General features: G+C 44.6%; 1 pseudogene; it reads right to left on the bottom strand.

The window, feature by feature from the left end:
- Positions 2,758-8,763, bottom strand: LOC102183485 (annotated as a pseudogene).

Raw genomic sequence — 16,353 nt, 5'->3', positions numbered from 1 at the left:
AGACGTGCACTGCCCACACGATATGCCATTTTTATGTCTATGTTACTTTCTACATTATTAAGTTGCCCCTCTGGAATTCACTTTTCCTCTTCTTGGCACTTGTGAAGCCTCAACTCAAATGACACCATGTTTGAGAAGATTCAGTCTAACAAACTCCTTCCCTGTATTCCCAGCATGCTCTGCATATTCTAGTATTAATACCAGCACCTCTCAAATATTATTGTGCATGTGAATCACCCAGGGGTCTTGTTAAAAATGCAGATTCAGGTTCAGAAGTTCTGGGGTGGGGTCCAGATTTTGCATTTCCAAAGAGCTCCCAGGAGATGCCAATGCGGTTCCAGGGATCACAATGTGAGCAGCAAGAGACCACAGGCAGGTTTGTTATGAATGTCATGCCTGCGAGATGCTGGCTATGACAGGGCAATTACTGCGGAGGAACAAAGCATTTCACACCTTCCCCAAAACTGGTGAGTCAGAGAGCCCATTCCTATGGAATACTGTGAAAAATGGGCAAAAGGCTCCTGCAGGGTGTGGGTTATATTTTTCTACTCTTTTTTGTTACTGATTATTAAATTAATTTTTATTGGAGTATAGTTGCTTTAAAACGTGTGTTAGTTTCTACTATACAGCAGAGTAAGTCAGCTATAGGTATGCATATATCCCCTCTTCTCTGGATTTCCTTTCCATTTAGGTCAACAGAAAGCATAGAGTAGAGTTCCCTGAGCCATATAACAGGTTTATATCAGTCATCTATTTCATACATAGTATCAATAGTGTATATATGTCAATCCCAATCTCCCAATTTCTCCTCACTTTGGCCTCTATACATTTGTTCTCTATGCCTTTGTCTCTTATTTGCAAAACAGAAATAGAGGTGCAGATGTCACTTTAAATTTTTAGAGGGAGGGTGCAGAGATGAGAGTCACAGGAAAGAATCTCTCAGGAGGAAAACCTGAGCAGATTTATGTACTGATTATCTGAGAAGCAAAAAAGTTGAAGGAAAGTGTTTGCATCAGGAGATAATTGCCTCCCATTTAGTTTTCAGTTTTGTTTTTTTTTTTCCCACAAAGTTTGTTAGGATGGTAAATAATTAGTCCCTTGAGACTTACAGGAGAGAAAGTTCTCAGAATGAAAAAAAAAAAAAAAAGTTTTCCCAGTGGGCCTTTAGTGCAGAATTAAAAGTACCTGTCCACTTTTTTTGGAGAGGCCCACAGATGGGAACGTGTCCTATGGTAGTTTTTTTTTTTTTTTTTTAAGTTGAATTGGAGACCAAGCTTTCTGGTCATTACAGAAGACTCAGGCCCCCAGACCACATACCCTGGGACACTTGTTCCTCCCACCTCCTCCTTTCTTCACATCGGGTTTGAGGGGTGGCCCCCACACTGTGACTATCTCCACTGTACATGACAACCAGGGCCCCTCTACAACCCTGTGAACAGAACTAGCTCCAGAAGTCAAGGGAAGTCTGCATCTAACTCTTTGTCCTGTTTTGCGAATTCCAGGGCAGTCCAGATTACATCTGGTATAAGAGATCAGATGCCAAAGCCATTTCTACTGGTGCTATCTTTCCATGATACCCTAAACCACTTCCAGCTTTCCAAGGATAGCTTCCTTCATCCACCCTCCAGCCCACTCACTACCCACAACACCCATCTTGTGCCATTTCCTCCTCATCTGCCTTCTACCACCTCTATCTTCCCTGCAAGGTGGCTGGCAGTCTCCCAGCCAGGTGACTTCTAGGAGCCCCAGCTTCAGAGGGCTCTCCCTCTGCGTTCTGTGGTTCTGTGGGATCTGCAGTTCTGCGGGAGAGGAGAACTAGCCCTTGAGAAGGGGGAGGTAGTGAGTGTAGGGACAGCAACCCACCTTTCATCCCCTCTTTCCTGCGTGCAGAGGAAGAATTAAAAAATTTTAAAAACATAAAGGGCATGCCCTTCTTTCTAGGCATGGAGCCGTCATGACCTTGCTGTGTAAGAGGGATGGGAAAGTGGCCCCCAGAGTCATTTCTGTTTAAAAGTCAAGAGGTCTGGGGGTCAGGAGGGAACAGTGGGCAGCCCAGGTGTGAGCAATGCTTCTGCTGCAGGAGCTGTCCCAGATGGGGGTCCCAGGAGCTGTCCCAGATGAGGGTTCCAGAAGCTCTCCCATATGGGGTCCCCGCAAAAGGCACATAGTTTTTTCTGTTCTGAGGATGCCAAAACATCCTGCTCTTTTCTGAGAAACTCACACTTTCAGGACCCCAGCCTAGACTCTGAAACCAGTTCCTAAGAAAGGAACACACACTACAAAAAGACTGCACACAAAGAAAACATAAAGGAATGAGAACAAAACCATAGAGCAGGACCTTGGAGAGAGAGTTTAATAGCACATTTCATAATAACAGCTATATTTACCAAGTTCTCCCTACATTCCAAGTCCCTGTGTGAAGACCTTCATTTGGATTATCTCTTTGAATTGAGATTGCTTGTGGCTCAGTCGATGAAGAATCGCCCTTCAATGCTAGAGACTTGGGTTTGATCCCTGGGTAGGGAAGATCTCCTGGAGAAGGGAAAGGCTACACACTCCAGTATTTTGGCCTATCGTTCTGAAGCTTCCCAGGGGGCTCAGACGGTAAAGAGTCTGCCTGCAGTGCCAGAGAACCAGGTTCGATCCCTGGGTTGGGACGATCCCCTGGAGAAGGAAATGGCAAACCATTCCAATATTCTTGCCTGGAGAATTCCATGGACGGAAGAACCTGGCTATAGTCCATGGGGTCAAAAAGAGTGAGAATGACTGAGCGACTTCAAACAAAAAATTTTACAATTTGAATCGACATCATCACAATGTTTTCACCCCCAGCTGCCTTGAAATCATCCTTTCCTTAGCTAACACAGGCTCACAGACGCCTGCCTTTGAGGCTTTTGGTGGACGTGAACTCATCCGCTCCCTGTGGAGAGTGAACAGTGACTTCAGCCGGGCGGAGGGGGCAGGAAAGACTAGGAAGGAGACTGAGAAGCCCCAGCCTGGGCACCTGGGTGCCACCCGCAGTGGACGGCCCCCCTTCCTTGCTCTCATCCGAGGGCGGCTGGGTGTCCGAGGAGGATCCTTTTGGACATATCCTCCGTGACCTTTTGGACCTTCTCATTCCGGAAGGTGAAGATGAAGGGGCTGAGGAACAGGGTCACCAGGGCAGTCATCAGGGCCACCACCTTGTTGAGCTGTGCAGAGGGGCCCTTGTCTGGTCTCTGAAGAGCAAGGACAGGAAGAAGTCCATGAGCTTGATGTGCTGGGTGTCGGAGCAGGACCGCTCGAGCAGCGGGGGGAGTCACAGAAGTGGTGGTCAGTGACGTTGGGGATGCAGAACCAGAGCTGGGTTTTCTGTAGGGTCAGGGAGATGATGGAGAGGAACCCCACCACCCAACAGACCACCACCAGCTTCACACAGACTGGCCTGTTCATGATGGTCCGGTAGTGTAGAGGGCAGCAGATGGCCCACAGAGTGATCAAAGGCCATGACTGTGAGGAGCAGGAAGTCAGTGGAGCCCAGGGAGAAGGAAAAGAAAGCCTGGCTCAGGCATTCAGCCAGGGCCATGGTCCTGCGAAGGGACAGCAGGTCAGCCAGCATCCTAGGGGCCACAGTGGAGGTGACCAGCAGCACCTCCATGAGGGAGAAATTGCAGAGGAAGAAGTACGTGGGTGAGCTGGGGTGGGGGTCCAGGCACGTGAGGGTGACAATGGCCAGATTCCCCAGAACTGTCAGGCGTATATCAATAGGATGAAGGCAAACAGGAAGGACTGGAACTCATGCAGATGAGGAAACCCTAGGAGAACAACTCCCTGATGACGCTGAGGTTACTCATGGCACTTGATGCCCCTTCTCTGGACTGCCTGTGAGATGCTAGGAAGTCTTATTGAGAAATGGCCACCAGCCTCTCTCTTGACCTTGCTCCCCGATGGCTGGCCTGGCTTCCCAAGCAGACTGGCCTGTATGCATAGTCAAATTCAACGTCCAGGAGATGCAGTCCCAAAGGCAGAAGGTCCCAAGGGGCACTGATTGGCTCTGCTGGACAGAGTTAGGAATTGGCCACCTCCACAGTACCATCCAGGATTCTTGCCTGGAAAATACCACGGACAGAGGAGCCTGGCCGGCTGCAGTCCAGGGGGTTACAAAAAGTCAGACTCAACTTACGACAGCATGCACACACATCACCATCACTCCTAAACACTTACTCTTTTGTCTCCTACTCATTCATTATTTCATTCAACACATTTGTTAAGCTCCATCTCTGTGCAAGATATTTGGCTGGGTCTGGTAAACCCTTCCTCACTGCCAAATATGGTAGTCATTTATTATAATAACACCTGCTATTAGCAGAGTTCTCCAACAGTAAAGAATCTGCCTGCAACACAGGAGACCTGGGTTTGATCTCTGAGTCGTGAAGATTCTTGGATAAGGGAATGGCTGCCCACTGCAATATTCTTGCCTGGAGAATTCCAAGGACAGAGGAGCCAGGCGGACTACAGTCCCTGGGGTTACAAAGAGTCAGACACAACTGAGCAATGAACACTTCCATGTCTCAGGATCTGGTACCTTCTACGTGACTTCTTTTCATCCTTTGTGCCTAGTCCTCATCCTTCTTACCGTCTCTGTGGCATTTCAGGCTGTGAATCACACAGTTTTGAAATAGCTTCCACCCATGACTGTAGAGCCACTCTACTCTCAATTCTCTGACAGTTCTGACTATTCTTTGGCTGGCTCCTTCTCTAGCTCCTGTTCTTCTATTTTCTAAACATGAATGTCCCCACATGTCTCTCTCAATCCATCTTTTGTCTCTCTAGTCTCTCCTTCAGAAAACTCATCTTCACCCTTAACCAGAAAAATCTTGAAAAAGTAAATGAATCTTGAATCTGCCTTTTTGTTCTCAGTCATCTCACACCACCACATACTCAAAATGGGTAAAAGAACACACACACAATTGTCCCCTAGAGCTAATATCATGTCCATTCCCCCCAAAACCCCAGTCACCCTGACTTGAAACCTGGAAGGTATTTCTGAGTTTTCCTTCTTCCTTCTAAACCACTTGAATTGCCTTCCTTTTAAATACAGTTTTTTTTTTTTCTCATCCTGTCCCCTTTCTTTTTTCATAGCCACCATCCAGGTTAAAGGATTTGTTTCATCTGAATCATCACAGCGGCATTTTTAATGGCTTTCTTATTTGTACATATCTGTATATCCAACATATCCATATACTGCTGTTATATTTCTTTTTCTACAGCATTATATCCAAAGGCTGTTTTTCAAATAATCTGAAGCAAAGTGGTTTCACTTATACATTACCCTCTAAATTAATTAATCAAAATAGCTAAGTCATCTACCTTTATACAGAAAAAGACTGCAAGGACTCATTTTAAAATATTAACAATGGAGACTTCCCTGGTGGTCCAATGGTTAAGGATCCACCTTGCAATGCGGGGGATGCAGGTTCCATCCTTTATCTGGGAACTAAGATCCCACATGCCATGGGGCAACTAAGCCTGCACATACAACTAGAGAACCTTAGCATACTGCAACTAGAGAAAGCCCACCCACTGCAACAGGGAACCCAGTGCAGCCAAAAAAAGTTTTAATTAAAAAAATAAGTAAATAAAATACTAAATTAAATAAGCAATAATTAAAATTAATTAAATAAAATATTAAATAAATAAAATAAAATATCAACCACAGCTATCTCTAGGTATGGATTATGAGCATTTAAATGCTTTCATATATGTATGTGTATATATATATTAATATATTTTGTTTGTTTTTCAAGTTCTTTTTATTTGAACACATATTATTTTAGCAATCAGGAAAAAAAAAAATATTTTAAGCAATACTCATCCCTTCCCTTGTCTGCTAAATCGAGCACAAACTCCCCTGGCAGTCCCAGCCTTCTACCATCCTACCCATCTTCCCTTCCGGCCTTACCCTCACCTCCTTCTTACCACACACTCTGTGCTCCCACCAAGCTGGACCACTTACTGTTCTCCAAACAGTTAACTCCACCCTGCTGTCGCACCTTTTCCTTACCGCTCCCTCTGCTCAGAATACCCCATCCTTCATCTTCGCCTGGCACATTCCTACCCACATTTCAAATGTCCCACCTTTATGAAGCTTCACCCTCTCTCCAGTGGTGAACCTGTCCTGCCTGGAATCCCAACCAAGGAAGTCAGCATGCTCTTCCTTGCACATTACAATTTTTCTTGTGCCACTCTCATCCCAAACACTAGATTCCTGGTTTCTCAGTGGCAGGTCTCTGTTTTCATCTTTGCAGCCTTCACAGCACCTAGCAACACATCTTACAAAATAGAAGGACTTCGTAAATTTTGATTAAATTGAATGAGGTCATCTATTGAGTTTTCATTCCTAGTCCTGAGCAAAAGATTTTGAAAATGGAAATTCATGTTCTCTTATATGATTATTTGCATATGTGCATTTTAGACTTTAACAGAAGGTAATGGGGCAGTCATGGCCTGTCAATTTCTCATCAGACAGATAAAATGGGGACTTTCCTGGCTGTCCAGTGGTTAAGACTTCCCCTTCCAATGCAGGGGTGTGGGTTTGATCCCTGGCTGGGGGGCTAAGATCCCAGATACAAGGCCAAAAATCCAAACCATAAAATGGAAGCATTATTGCAATAAATTCAATAAAGACTTTAAAAATGGCCCACATCAAAAAAATATCCTTAAAAACAAAGAGAGAAAGATAAGGTGAGAACAGGTGTGTTTCAGAATCCAATCCCAGAATGGTCTGGCACACCCTGGAATCAAATATATTACTATTTCTGCAGCAAAATACACAAATATTCACACTGAACAGAATAAAGAAAGGCAATAAAGAGCTTCCCAGTTAAGTTCAGATTAGGTTTCACTATCTAGTTAGTAAGGAAGTAGGTCGCTCAGTTGTCTGACTCTTTGCAACGCCATGGACTGTAGCCCACCAAGCTCTGTCCGTGGAATTCTCTAGGCCAGAATACTGGAGTGGGTAGCCTTTCCCTTCTCCAGGCGATCTTCCCAACCCAGGGATTGAATCCAGGTTTCCCACATTGCAGGCAGATTCTTTACAATCTGAGCCACCAGTGAAACCCAAGAATCTAGTTGGACAGAAAATTCAAAAAGAACTTCTGGTTGCTGAGGAATTTTTGACTATAGCATCATGGACCAGGGCTGTGAACGGGTAGACCTCATTCACCGAGTGCCCACCATGCACTGGCTCCTGCAGTGCAAAGTGGCTGCGAATGTTTCCATCTCCATACCACAGGTGAATAAAAATCTCAAAATGTGTAAGGATCTCCATCCCAAGTCATATAGTCAATAAAAGTACCGCTGGGGTTTGAAACCGGAGTCTTCTCACTCCAGGACCCACTTGTTTATAGTAACAAAAATGCCAAGTACGTGATATCTTCTGAATTTGAAAACATACCAATCTCTGAACACAGGATTCAAAATTTATTGCTTAGGTCTGCAAACATTTATTCTTTTATAAATGGTAAAAAAAAAAAAAAAAAAAAAAGAATGTACTGAAGAGTAAATTCCCATGATTGGCTGTTGACCATCCGTGATGAGTAGGAGATAGTGATGGGTAGGAGACAGGAGAGTGTCCCTTTTCTCGAAGAAGGAATCTCACTTTGGTCTCACACGTTACTGTGGAACCAGAGAGAGGTCCAGCCTAGAGTGTTACATCACTTGTGAAGAATTCATGATGGTCGGTCTCCTAGGAGGCCACAGCTCCTTCACGTACCACTTCCCCGATTGTGATCTCACCTACTGGGCCACATACTGACGTGTGTCACATTCAGCAGGTGTTATACATGCATGAGTGAGAAAGGAATTTAGCCCATGGGCCTATTTTATGTTTCATTCACTATCACTGCCACCCGGAGAGCAAGGTCTTTCTTACCCAATAGGTTTCCATTACATCACATCCTGAGACGGTACATTCTAAAATATTTCAAGTCTTGAAATGAGAGGGGAGAGAGTTAATCCAGGGATGACCCTGGAGTCAGGAATACTCCACTTGGTGTAGCAGGCTTCACTCCCCCTCACACTAGCCAGCAAACTTCTCAAACTAGTTTTCTATTACACTCTCACCTCAATCCCTCTTGTCTTCCTCCTGCCAAGACATTTCACCCTTAGACTTCCCTCTCCCTGTTTATGGTCCTGCCTCCCCTCTCAGTGTCGATGACTGGTATTTCCTCTTTGTCCGCAATGCATGCCTGGCCCTTCATGAGCATTCAACACTCTGAGCCATGGCTCCCCAGATGCCAACTCAGGAAACTGGAGCCCACAGCTCAGGACAAGCCTCCTGGGTTATGTCACAGGACCCACTGTACTTGTTGAGTAAATTTTACAAGTTTGTATTTACAATACTGCCAAATAAACACAGGTGAAGTTTCAGATGGATGCAGAATCAACTCTTCTCTGCATCAGGGTCTCCTACAGACTATTACTTCCTCTGTGGCAGCCTTTGCTACAGAACAGACCTTCTCTCAGGCCCACAGACCCATCCCTGTGATCCAGGCAAATTTAGCTTCAGTCAGGAGATGGCATAGTGCCCCATCAAAGCAGGTGTCACCTTACCATTACTGGCCAAGGCCTTGGTTGGCCATTCAGTGCACCCTTTGGGCCAACCCCACATAGTCTGAACTTGAGAGTCTGGGGACCCCATTGTGTCCTCAGTTTCCCTTACTTATTCCTGCTGAGGCTCCTCACTGGTAAGAGATTCTGTTCATCTCCATCCAAATCCTTCATGCCGTAGGTTTTAACAGGTCAGATTTCTATTAAATGTCAAAGAGCAGATATAATAACCTGTTGTTTTCATGGAATAACCTCCTAGAAACTTGGGACCAATCTGAAAGCCCCCTTCTGGCTATTGATCTGTCTTTCTCGCCACGTTAACCTTCTCAATGCTCCTGGCTGAATTCTTCTTATGTATTTTGACTTCTGAAACCACTTCCTACCCCGGGAAATGACTCTTTCAAAAAAAATGATTGGGAATGCGGAGGAGGTTGACAGTGTCACCAACGTGGGTTTCTGTAGCAATGATTCTGATCATCGGTGTCTTGGGACGTGGCAAGCTTCTCAGGTGAATGAAAAAGTGGGGATGAGCCATGGGACAGAGGGGTGGACAGAGCACCCACCTGAATATCTCCTTAGGATTCATGGGCCTTTGCAAGGGGCAGGCGACAGAGGGAAGACGGAGGCAAACGGCACATTGGCAAGCAAACCAGCCAGCAGCAAGAATCGGAGTCAAGTGATGTAAGAGGAAGGTGCGCCCTGCCGCGAACGGTCTACAGAAGCTCAAAGAAGGGCGTCCCTGGTGGTGCAGTGGCTGGGACTCTGTGCTCCCAGTGCAGGGGGCTCAGGTTCAGTCCCTGGTCAGAAGCTAGATCCTGTTTGTTGCAACTAAGATCTGGTGCAGCCAAATAAGTAAATAAAAATAAAATTAAATAAAGCTTTTTAAAAAAAAAAAAAAAAAAGGCTCAAAGAGAGGACAGAGACGCATCAGGAAGGAATCTTGGCTGAGCTTTCCCTGGACTCAGGGCCCTCAGGAGGGAGCAGAAGGAGTGGGTGGCACAGAAGACTTTGTTTATCCTCAAGAGGAAGGGCAAGATGAGACCAGTGCGGGGGGGGGAATCTTGTCAGCTGGACCTTCACGGCTGAACCCCAAATCAGGAATAGCAAGAGGACACAGGCAACTTAAATCGCCCATCCTTCACTCATTCATTCAGGAAATACAACTGAATGACTGATTGGACTCGATCCTATCAGAGTTCCAGACATACATCGTGAACAAAATAACCCCAGATCTCAGAGGCAAATTGGGGAAACAGACAGTAAATAAGGTTGAAATGACCAACCTTGATGACAAGTGCTGTGAAGGCTCTGAGAGGGGCAGGACAGAGACTGGAGGGAAGGCGGGGGCCTCACCCAGGCCGGGTCCCATCCTGCCACCCAGGTCCAGATGCAGGACTTGACCGTGGTGGCTGTACACAGTGGGCAACAGCGCAAGTCCAGTGAGTTGAAAGAAGCCACGAGGTCCTGCCACACTCCCCGCAGGCAGAGGTCCCAACCCCAGCACCACTGGAGACATCCACAGTAACAGAAAGGACACAACACCAAGATGGAGACACTCCACCCTGCTGGGCCCCTCTCTCTGTATCCCTGCAGACACTCCTGGTGGAAGACCTGAAACCAGAATGCACTGGGCAGGTGGCTGCCTCCAGCTCTCCTTGGTGCTGACTCTGGGCTCCAGCACGTTTGAACATAGCACAACAGGGGTTCTGAAGGAGCAGCTGTCACCTCTGGGGAGTGAGCGCATCCACGCGTCATCCTCAGTTAGGGAGATGTGAGCTCCAGGGAGCAGGCAGGGACCACCCAGGGACTTGTGACCACTCTCTCTCTCCCCCTTTGCCATCCCCTGTGGACACGGGTCTCAGAGCAGCCTGACAGCCCTGGGATGTGCACTCTGGGGTGAGGAAGTGAGAAAGAGGGACAAAGAATAGGGTCCCAATTGCTTTAGACACAGACAACGCAGGAGAAAAGACAATGAGCTAAGAAATTGCATCATCGTCTCTGGTCAACCAAGAAGGAAAACCTGGTCCCTGCTCTCTTCTTATAAACTGGGAATGAGAGAAATGGTGGGAGGAGTGAAAACACCTCTTTTAGAAAAAAGAAGAATCACCAGGACCTGAGTGTCAAGCTTTGGGTGAGATTCACTCTCTTGCCCAAGGATGATCATTAGAGCATTTTCTCCCAGGGCCTCAATTTTCCCATTTAAGAAAGGGAGATGAGTCCTAAATGCACTTTTCTAAGTTGGTACTGAGGGGAGAAGCATCCATAGATGTAGGAATCAAGAGATTAAGTGAAACCAAAATAAGAAATCAAGGACCTGTTTATAACTGTGAAATAGTAATTATATAAGTGCACACAGGTACTGTTTATAGCATATCATGTAGGTTTATGGAGAAATGAAAAAATATGGCAAAGAAACACTTTAATGGAGGTAGAATTCCATTCTTGTGAATACCAAAACCAGTGGACTATAGCCTGCCAGGTTCCTCTGTCTGTGGGGTTTCCAGGCAAGAATACTGGAGTGGGTATCCATTCCCTTCTCCAGGGGATCTTCCCAACTCAGGGATCAAACCCAGGTCTTCTGCATTGCAGACAGATTGTTTACCATCTGATCCACCAGGGACACCCCTAGAATTCCATTCCTCTGAATACCAAAAACAAAGGCATTTTGTTTTTCTTTACCAGAAAGATTAGCTTCCCTGACTTCTTCACCAATCCGAGGACATATATCCCCTCCAGTGCCTAAGGACTGAGGGAATTACATACATTTCCCTTGTTCCTGAACTCTCACAGCAATAACACCTTTACTATGTGCTTCCCACAGGCACTGTCTCATCTGATTCACTCAACAACCCCATGAAGGAGCTGTTAGTGGTGTCTTCATTTCCCTGCTAATAGTACAAAGGAAGCCTTATTATAGGATACACCTAGTAGATAGGACTTGGATTTGAGCCCCCAAAGAGGAGAGAACAAGTAATCTTTGATTTGTGTACTTCATACTTGTATAGACATGACCTTGCACATACTCTACACGGACACGCCTAACTCACCTTTCACAAAGCCAAGTTCATATATCTATGGATCTATGAACATTTCAAGTATCTCATATAGCATCCTATTAGATACGGTTCAATTTTGTCTGTGCAATTGCTTAAGTATTTTAATGGGAAAATAATAAAAATCAAACATGGAAAACTGAAAAATGATGATGCTTATGATAAAACAAGTATCAATCTATAAATGTAATCAAATAAAGCAATATTGGGAATCCTTAGGCATAGTAAGAGTGGGGCATTTTTCACTACAATCCAAAGCTGTTTGATTCTATGTTCAAACATAAGAGAAAAGAACAAAATTAAATAATATTTTTGAAATCCTAGAAGGCAAAATCTAACCAGGTATATTAGCTGATACATCAGCTAGAAATAGTTGAGAGCAAAGAGTGTCTTTTTTTTGGTGGAATTCATCAATAGCAGTAGAAAAGGAAGAAGACATCACACTAAAGATGTGATGAGATGAACTCAGGAAAGGCCAAAACCACAACTAATTGGATTCAGTGACTAAGCTAAGTTTATTCTGTTCCCAGATCTCCTCATATACAGCTGAAGTCCTGTCATCCAAGCGGTGTGTTAACTTCTATCACTTGGGCGAAGTGCTACGCAGATGGAGCCCAACAGGAAGGAGCAGGTGCCCAGAATTGCACATTGTGAAAAGAACACCCCACCTACTCCCTGACTTCCCAAGTGTTAGAAACCAAAAGCATAGCTAAGAAGTAAGAGGAATACACTTCCATGAGATCATGCAACAAAGAGGCGGGGGGCGGGGCGGGGAGGCATCTGATAACATTTTATGAAGGGAAAGTGTAGGCATGTTGGCTGTTAAGGCCATGATAGAAAGATGACATAAGATGCAGAGTGAAGGCAAGATCATGAGTTGTGCCCATAGGGAGCCTTCTCTGTGCTTGCTACCCTCCAACCGAAGATTGTAGACCACCCTCAGCCCCACCCTCAGAAAGAGAGATACCACTGAGAAGTCATTTACGGATGTCCCACTCTATTTCATCACAAAAACAGAGTAGGTTTTCAATCCTGGTACTTAACTTGCTCTGGACTTACTTTCTTTCTCCAATTTTCTTCAGTCACATCCCTAGTGATATACTTCTCTTATTCCAAAATTCCTTGAACTTTCCTGGCAGAACCAAAGAGGAACTATTTTATTTTCCATGATTAGGTTTTTACATATATCCAGAAGATACAGTTTGGTTACACCTGATATCACATTCTATGTACATCCAATGAGACAGCTTCAAGCTGTAGGTAATAATGAAATAGTTGATTCATCAAAAGGAACCATATTTTGGAGTCCGTTGTTGATAATTAGAATTCCCAGCAAGGCTTCCTATTCTTGCCTTTTCTTCTTTATTCTCCATCCGTTATTCAAAACTCTTCTATTTTACATTTGGTTTCTCTTCTCTTGGTCTCCTATATCACCCTTTTTGCTCTTCAACCCCCTATAACCTGATCTAGAATAGATCTTCCCACTGAAAGATTTGGTTTAGAGAGTATGTTCCCCATAGATCTGTGAGGGAAATATTCCAAGCTTACTGAACACCTCTATTTGCATTATTTACATAAGAATTTTGGGGTAAAAAAGGAGTACCTGTATCGCAAAGGCTGATTCTAGGATAGAGTTCCTTGAAGTTGTGTCTAAGCTCTGGAAGAAAGAATCCAAAGGAAGAATTTAAAGGAAATACGACAGTCTGCATCTGTGAAATGCTTATCATTGCCTTTTTCTAGAATTCTCATTCTTTTGCCCAATCTATGGGATTGATGCTAGAGCTGCAAATACCTCATTAAGTTCATGAGCACTTAAATGTGTGGATAGGCAAAATTATCATACCTTTAATGTTCAAATGATAATGTGTAATAAAAATAGAGAGGGCTTTGAACCCCTAAATCATTTATAAGGAGTTCATAACATATTTTATATGTATCTAAACGCTATGAGTGATCCTTCTGAGGCTAAAGAAATGGTTGTAGAGAAAGACTGAGGTAAGGTGGAGAATTTGGGGGAGAGGGGATTGTTTAAAGAAACTGGATCTATAAAATTGCAGAGGGGGGGGGCGCCGCAAAGAGAGAGGCTATGGAACTTCCCTCAGCAAGGCCGAGGGGTCCCGAGGAGAGGTGAGCCTGCTGTCCGCCAACCCAGCACCCCCGCTAGTGAGACACAATCAGACGCGACAGGGGTTCTGTCTGAGCAGTTCAGCTTTATTGTCCTAAGCTCTTGGTTTATAAAGGCAAGCAGGGGGGTTTTTGCAAGAGACTTTCCATAGTTCTACCAACCAAGTTAAAGGTCAGATTACCATGTGCTTACATCATGACAGGGGTCTATGGTGATCACGCGTTGTCCACAAGCACAGAAATCAAGAGGGCCAATCAAAAATTTTGACAAACAATATAGACCACGCCTTCACTCCTCCCTGCAGGCGCCATCTTAGCTTCTAACCGCAATGTGTGTGTTTTCTTTAAGCCCAAGCTTAGCATGTTACTCATGCCCATAGAGGTTTCTCCACTTGGGGCCCCACAGAAAGTAATCACGAAAAACACAAGAAGAGCTGAATAAACTGGAGGTGCTGTGATAATCATCCTGAAAAAAAAAATAGGACAAGAGAAAAAAAAACGGAGAAATACTACCTGTGAGATCCTGATTTATGCTAAGGTAAGACACCTGGCAAATTGAACATAAGTAACCGGGAGAAATATCAATAACCTCAGATATGCAGATGACACCACCCTTATGGCAGAAAGTGAAGAAGAACTAAAAAGCCTCTTGATGAAAGTGAAAGAGGAGAGTGAAAAAGTTGGCTTAAAGTTCAACATTCAAAAAACGAAGATCATGGCATCTGGTCCCATCACTTCATGGGAAATAGATGGGGAAACAGTAGAAACAGTGTCAGACTTTATTTTTGGGGGCTCCAAAATCACTGCAGATGGTGATCGCAGCCATGAAATTAAAAGACGCTTATTCCTTGGAAGAAAAGTTATGACCAACCTAGATAGCACATTCAAAAGCAGAGATATTACTTTGCCGACTAAGGTCCATCTAGTCAAGGCTATGGTTTTTCCTGTGGTCATGTATGGATGTGAGAGTTGGACTGTGAAGAAGGCTGAGCACCAAAGAATTGATGCTTTTGAACTGTGGTGTTGGAGAAGACTCTTGAGAGTCCCTTGGACTGCAAAGAGATCCAACCAGTCCATTCTGAAGGAGATCAACCTTGGGATTTCTTTGGAAGGAAGGATGCTAAAGCTGAAGCTCCAGTACTTGGCCACCTCATGCGAAGAGTTGACTCATTGGAAAAGACTCTGATGCTGGGAGGGATTGGGGGCAGGAGGAGAAGGGGACAACAGAGGATGAGATGGCTGGATGGCATCACGGACTCGATGGACGTGAGTCTGAGTGAACTCCGGGAGTTGGTGATGGACAGGGAGGCCTGGCGTGCTGTGATTCATGGGGTCGCAAAGAGTCAGACACGACTGAGCAACTGAACTGAACTGAACTGAACCATTCTGAGTGCCCAGATTCTGAAGAGATGCTGCTCAAAAGTCCAAGGAAATGTTTGAGGGCAGAGCTTACAAATGGATTTGCAGCTGCAGTAAGAAAAACATATAATTTTTCTCATAGATTTGGGAAGAGAAGGAGAAGGCTAGAAAAAGAGTGAAGGCCAAACAGAGAGAAATAACGTTAACAGGTAAACAAGCTTTTCCTGAACATGAGGGTGAGTGATGTCCTAACTAAAAATAAATAAATAAATAATGACCCCAAGCCACGCTAAAGGGGATGAAAGCAGGGAGCCCACCAGTGACCTCTTTGAGCTTATACTTGGTAAAGATGAGCTACCTATAATTTATCTCAGCTGCATGTAGACTCTGTCTACATTTTCCTTAAGCTATTTTGCCTGTGAGAAGATTCTGAGCTTTGTGCACTTGCTGGGGTTTAGTGGATGGTTGGATAAACCATAAACAAGAAAAGTGGAGAAAAGTCAGGAGTTATAATACGTTGTTTTAGAAAAAGAACACCATCTGCTGACGTCTTTCCCCTTCCTAAAGTACAGGCAATAGACAAATGTGCCAAAGCTGATGGGATGAAAATCTGCCTGGAAGAGAATTTTGAATTTGGGGCTGCTCAGGGAGAGTGTGGTCAGTTTCTAGCCTTCTTGGAGGGAAATATATAGTAGGTAGGTAAATGTGAAACCAAGGGTAGTTATCAGATCCATTAAACTGTAACCTGCTTAGTAAATAATGAGCTGTGAACTGCCTTCACTGATCAATCTCACTTTAACTGTTGCTACAAAAACCTTGCATGTCCTTCAAGCATCAGATAGCCTAAACAATAAGCTGTTTGTCCAAGTTGTTTTCCTGGAACTTGCAGTCAGCTGTCCAGTTCAAGTTCGGCTGGCTGAAGCTGGTTGGAACCACTGACCCTCCAACTGGGCATGCTTGGGAGCCCATCTTGGTGACCTTTTGACTTAAGGGGGTCAGCAACTCCACCCTCATAACATGTTAATACCATCATTTTCTGAACATGCATCCCACAAAGAAGCCTGTAGCTTATTTGCACCTGCACAGAATGACAGTTATGAAATAGAGTCCTATGACTAGTTTATAATTAAGATTAATGCCTAGATTTCTGTTCTTGTTCCTCTCATTCCTCTTTTATTCCCTTTTGTCCTAGGCCCTGTTTGGTCACATGTTTGTCTAATCAATAAGG

The sequence above is a fragment of the Capra hircus genome, chromosome 4 (assembly GCF_001704415.2).
Source record: "Capra hircus breed San Clemente chromosome 4, ASM170441v1, whole genome shotgun sequence".
In the NCBI taxonomy this organism is placed as follows: domain Eukaryota; kingdom Metazoa; phylum Chordata; class Mammalia; order Artiodactyla; family Bovidae; genus Capra; species Capra hircus.
The sequence above is the reverse complement of the archived record's forward strand: the minus strand, read 5'-3'. Positions and strand labels throughout refer to the sequence as shown.